This window comes from Polistes canadensis, unplaced genomic scaffold, assembly GCF_001313835.1.
Source record: "Polistes canadensis isolate GaletaPanama2010 unplaced genomic scaffold, ASM131383v1 scaffold_133, whole genome shotgun sequence".
NCBI classification, from domain to species: Eukaryota; Metazoa; Arthropoda; class Insecta; order Hymenoptera; family Vespidae; genus Polistes; species Polistes canadensis.
The window spans coordinates 57,509-63,291 of NW_014569680.1; the positions used below are offsets into that span (position 1 = coordinate 57,509).

The following is a 5,783-nucleotide window of genomic DNA, read 5'->3' on the forward strand; positions in this document are numbered from 1 at the left end:
TATTTTAAAAATATTATTATTAAAAATGCATATAAACGTAACACTTTTATTTGACATCACCCAGTATAAAGAAACTAACGTAAAACGTAGTGTGTGCAAAGTATGGTCAGGAAAGGAACACATGTGCGTGGGTGGTTGGGGTGTAGGAATTTTGGCACGAATGAGATCCTCGTCGGTGTGGGGGTGTCGTTAGAAAAGGGAGAGAAAAGTGTAGGGGTGGAATGAGGAGGAGAGGGATGAACGGGTGGGTGGGTGGGTGACTGGCTGGGGGGTGGGGGGTTGCTGCTCTTTCGGTTGCAGCGCGATAGTCGACCAGTCAGTGCGTCGTCAGCCTCCGCGTAGTCGCGATACTTCTTCTTCTTCGTCCCTTTGTGTCTTTTTCTATCCTTCATCTCTTTCTATTTTTCTCACATATCGTCATCTTCGTCATCTACGTCATTTTCCATCATTTTGTATTTTTACATCACCCTTTCTACCATTTTCATCTCACTCATTCACTGTCTTTCTGTTTATTTTTCTAATTTTTCTATGAGAATATTTATTCATTTTTCTTTTTCCCTCTAAAGGGTGACTTTCATATTTTTTTTTTTAAAGTTTAATCTTCCCATTCATCGATCTTTCATTTTTTATTTTACTCATTATTAATTAGTTAAAATTATTTGTGTTATTTTTCTGCAGGATTATTATTATATTTATGCATTTTTCTTTGTCACTCTAAAGGGTGACTTTCATATTTTTTTTTTTAAAGTTTAATCTTCCCATTCATCGATCATTCATATTTCTTTTTGTTATTTTACTTATTATTAATTAGTTAAAATTATTTGTGTTATTTTTCTGCAGGATTATTATTATATTTATGCATTTTTTCTTTTTCCCTCTAAAGGGTGACTTTCATATTTTTTTTTTTAAAGTTTAATCTTCCCATTCATCGATCATTCATATTTTATTGTACTTATTATTAATTAGTTAAAATTATTTGTGTTATTTTTCTGCAGGATTATTATTATATTTATTCATTTTTTCTTTTTCCCTCTAAAGGGTGACTTTCATATTTTTTTTTTAAAAAGTTTAATCTTCCCATTCATCGATCATTCATTTTTTACTGTACTTATTATTAATTAGTTAAAATTATTTGTGTTATTTTCCTGCAGGATTATTATTATATTTATGCATTTTTCTTTTTCACTCTAAAGGGTGACTTTCATTCTTTTTTTTTAAAGTTTAATCTTCCTATTCATCGAGTATTCATTTTTTATTTTACTCATTATTAATTAGTTAAAATTATTTGTGTTATTTTTCTGCAGGATTATTATTATATTTATGCATTTTTCTTTTTCCCTCTAAAGGGTGACTTTCATTCTTTTTTTTTTAAAGTTTAATCTTCCTATTCATCGATCATTCATATTTTATTGTACTCATTATTAATTAGTTAAAATTATTTGTGTTATTTTCCTACGGGATTATTATTATTATTATTATTAAAAATGGACGAAGAAATGAATCGAGAAAGGAAGATGTAATTATGCGTAAGAAAATAAAAGGGTTTTTGTATTGTTAGTTTTTTAAACGAGTGACGATTGTGAAAATTTGAAATTGTGATCTAAGAAAACGAAATTAGAAGATCGTGCAGCAGAAGAAGAAGAAAAAGAAGAAAAAGGGTTGCAATGTATTTTGAATGTTGGTGGCCATTACTTTGATTTTATTCTTTGAATTAGTTTGAAAATCATTTCAACATTTTTTGGATATTGTGCTCGTGCGAAAAAGATTTTCCAATTTTTTTAAGAAATTAGAATACAAATTATAATTTAAAACCGAAACTGAAATTTACTGGAAGGATACTCACATAGGGATATAAAAAAATAAATAAAAAAATGAAGGAAGAAATTGGTCAAACTGGAACGGTCTTTGCTTTTCTTCGGGGTGGAGGGCTGGGGAGGGGGGAGGTTATGTGTCAAGATTCGGCAAAAGCAACGTTTCAAGAAGTTCAGCTTTTATCACAGCGACCTTGAGTATCATACCTTAAGTACAAGTTCTTTTTATTTTTTCTTCCCTTCTTCTTATTCTATTTTTTTGTGTGCACCAAAAATAAACGCGTTAATGAAATCTAAACGAAACAAAATCTAATCTTTAAATATTCATATCATCAATGTGTTAGATTAAAATTCATTTGAAATAATAATTTCGTATCTGACGTTTTACTTGATTTTTTTCTTTCTTAAATATACGAAGTACTTAAATTTTTAATTGAATAATCGTTAGAACTTGAATTAAAAACAAAACAAATTACAAAACGTGAACAACAATCATCTGAAAGATCTCACAAAATTAGGAATTCATCGTGTTTATCTTTTAAATATTATAACTTATGAAATAATAAAATATACTTCTTCCTCGAAGAAAAAAAAAGAAGAAAAAACTCGATGGGGTTGGAAATGGGGGGTGGGTGGGTGGGGAGAGAATCGTTAATTGCGATCTCGTACATTTTCCCCTTACAAAAAAGAAAATGAATAATAAAAAAAGAGAAAATAGTTAAAAAATAAAACTGTATCTTTTAGATGGTTATTTTTAAAAAAAAAAAAAAAAAAACCATCATCCGGAAGTCGATCGTATTTCTTTAGGGGAGGTGAAAGCAAACCGTGTGTTTTGTTAGGTCACCCTGCCCATTTATTATACTCGTAGGCATATTGCCAGGGATTCGATCGAATTTCGATAAAAGCGAATATTATGACGTATCCCGAGGTCGTTATATTTTAACAAAGAACCAATGAGAGAACGATACTATTACTATTACTATTACTATTACTAATAATGAGATAACAAGTTTAAAGCAACACGAATTAAAATGATATATCCATGACGTTTAATTCGTAATATTGAATTAGTTTATAATAATGATTTCAACAAAACAGGAATGGGGGGTAGTGGATAGGGGGTAGGAGGGGGGGGGGTGATGAGTACATGTGTGAGAAAATCAAAACAACAACTACTATTATTCTAATTCTATTATATTCTACGATTTGAAATTATTCGAATATATTAATCAGCCTTTTCAAGGAAATAATAACAGAAAGTTATTTCGAATGATATTATTATTATTATTATTAGTCTCGTTAAATTAATTACCTATAGTTAAATTAGATAATTAAATTACGTTTCAATTGGTATTTTTTTTGTTTCATTTCCCTTCTTAATGTATGCGTTCTTGTGTGCATCTATTTTTGTTTGTTTGATTATAAATCGTATCTATGCAACATTATTGTTCTTATTTTTTTTCTTTTTTTTTTTTTTTATTCTTTTAACTTTATCTCATATATGAATACATCAACGTGAATTTGAAAGGAATCTTTTGAAATCCCTTTGGGCCATCCTCAAAAGAGGATGAAACTATCAAGTTGGATTAACGAATACTATCAAATAAATTAGATAGAAAAGATCTTGGTTCTTATCATTCGAATGAACTTGAAAAAAATGGAACATTCAATTCTATTTTTTCTTTTTTTTTTTTTTCTCATCATGGTCATCACATTCTCATCGTTGAGAGAGTTGCAATTTTTCAAATAGTTTTTTAGTATCTCGATTTAAATAATAAATTGTTTATTCTCTTTCTATTTTCTATAAAGAAGAAACACTTTGGTTAAGAGATTAATTAATTAATTTTATTGTTAATTAAATGTAATAGCAGAATTTTTGTTCAAAAGATACAACGCGTCTTTCAATGTTACCTAAAAGTGGTGCTTTAAAAAATTCATTTAAACGATCGTTCACATTTTTCTTATTACATTTTCAGCAAGAATAAATTCATAATTTTCTTGTAAAAGATTATCTTTTTTTTTTTTTTATATATAAAGGTACACCGTTTCCTAATTTTATGCGAGTGGTAATTCATTAAAAATAAAGAAAGAAAGATAGAAAGATAGAAAAGAACAAAGTAATGGAAAAAAAAGGGCCGTTCACAGAAAGTTCATTATCTAAAGTTTACTTTTACGAAAAGACGAATGTTTGCACAAAGTGAAAATTTAAAATATTTCACTTTTTTCTCCCCCTACAAAAGATAACTTTTGCTAAACTTTTATTTATACGTTCAAATATAATAACGAACCGGATTTCTTTGTTTAAATGTATATGTTCTCTTGCTTATTATAATTATTATTATTATTATAATGAATAATAACAACTATGATTATTTTCCCGGTTTAAATGGATTTCATTCTATAGATGAAAGATATCTTTTAAAAGAAGAAGAATAAAAAAAATCATGAATGTTGGTGCTCGTTAAAAGATTCCTAAGAATAATTGAACGAACTTTCAATACAAAATTTGCATGACTAGGTGTATAAAAAAGTGACGTATTAAATATATTAAAGGGAACATCTTTGAAGAAATAAAATCAGATTCTATTCAATTTTGTTTAAACACCATCAGAAATTTACTATATTTTTATTTATCATCGGAAAAAGAAACAAAATTACTTTTTCGCGAACAATTTGAATATGTAAATATATATATAATTGTTTTTATTGTAATATTTGTAAGTAAACATGTGTAATATACATTTTTATATTATCTGATTAAAATATGTAATTCTATATTTCTTTCGTACTTTAACAGATCAATATAATTGTTACATGAATTCATAAATTTGACACATTTTTACGTTAATACATGTAATTCGTATCTAAATGTATTCCGAATGATAATAGCAAGTAGTCAAAGTCAAGTAGTGAGTCAGACAAATATTATTATCTATCCAACATCTTACATTTTATTGTAATATTGTCTACTATTTACAATATATACAATTTTCGTCAAATAATTATGTCATTAATTGCAATTACGGTTTATCTATTATGCAAGATGCAAATGGGATTGGCACGTACACGCGGCACGTAACATAGTTATTTATTAAAATATTATTAACGATGTGGAGATCATCGTTAATGGCATTTTCGTTGATAACCGAAACTTCCATTCTTGATTAATAGCTATGTTACATTTAATATATATATGTGTATGTATCTATATATGTATAAAACAATATACATAGTACAATATATACATTTATAATAAAGGAATTTGAGTGTATGAGTTGAGTGGTTAAAATTCATACCGAAAATGCATTAATCATTGAAACGTTTATCTCGTATTGGTGTGTTAGTGTCACACTAATACATATACACGTTCATTTTCAATCGAGATCAAAGGTCAAGCAGGTTGTCTGTTCGATGAACGACCATCCATTTTCCCTGATTCCGTTCTTTCGTTTCAGATGACAAAGTTACTTACACGTCCCCATAATATAACAGTAGATGGTTCTAAGGTAGTAGGGTAAAGATAGTAACCTGATTATTTATCGGTGAAAGTTTACTTGAAGTACGACACCACCTTCGGGAAAATTCAACGACAAGTTACGAACTGTACAATCTTTACCTTCAGTTTCAACAAACAAACTTAGATGATTCTTTATTTTCGATAAAGTTTGTTGATAGAAAAGATTTCTTTATGATAAAAGAAGAAAAAGAAATGTAGAAAGTATATTAAATTAATTACGAAACACGGAATGAATTCTTTTTTTTTGTTTATTGTTGTCGTGTTAACCCTCTGTGGGTCTGTGTTACTTTCAGGTAACATGATCATTTTTCGGCATTTTATCAAATAATTTTAGTTTTTTTAATGAGATGGCGAATACATCTCAATTTTATAATGTTTCTGAGACAACTTATACCAATATTCATGATAGTTGCTAATACCATCAACCTGAAATAACTAAATAAATGTTGTGCAAA

The 5,783-nt window shown here is 28.0% G+C and overlaps 1 long non-coding RNA gene across 2 annotated transcripts in view; it reads left to right on the forward strand.

Annotated features, from left to right (window-relative positions):
• The first annotated feature begins 335 nt into the window (after window positions 1–335).
• The window catches only part of LOC106788282, a 37,932-nt gene continuing 32,484 nt past the window's right edge, over window positions 336–5,783 (forward strand). Inside the window, exons 1-2 of one of the 2 annotated variants that reach the window (XR_001381883.1) lie at window positions 336–371; window positions 1,495–1,677. This is a non-coding gene — a long non-coding RNA (uncharacterized LOC106788282). Of the gene's footprint in view, window positions 372–1,416; window positions 1,678–5,783 lie in introns of those variants that run through there. The other variant, XR_001381882.1, reaches the window with a different exon arrangement.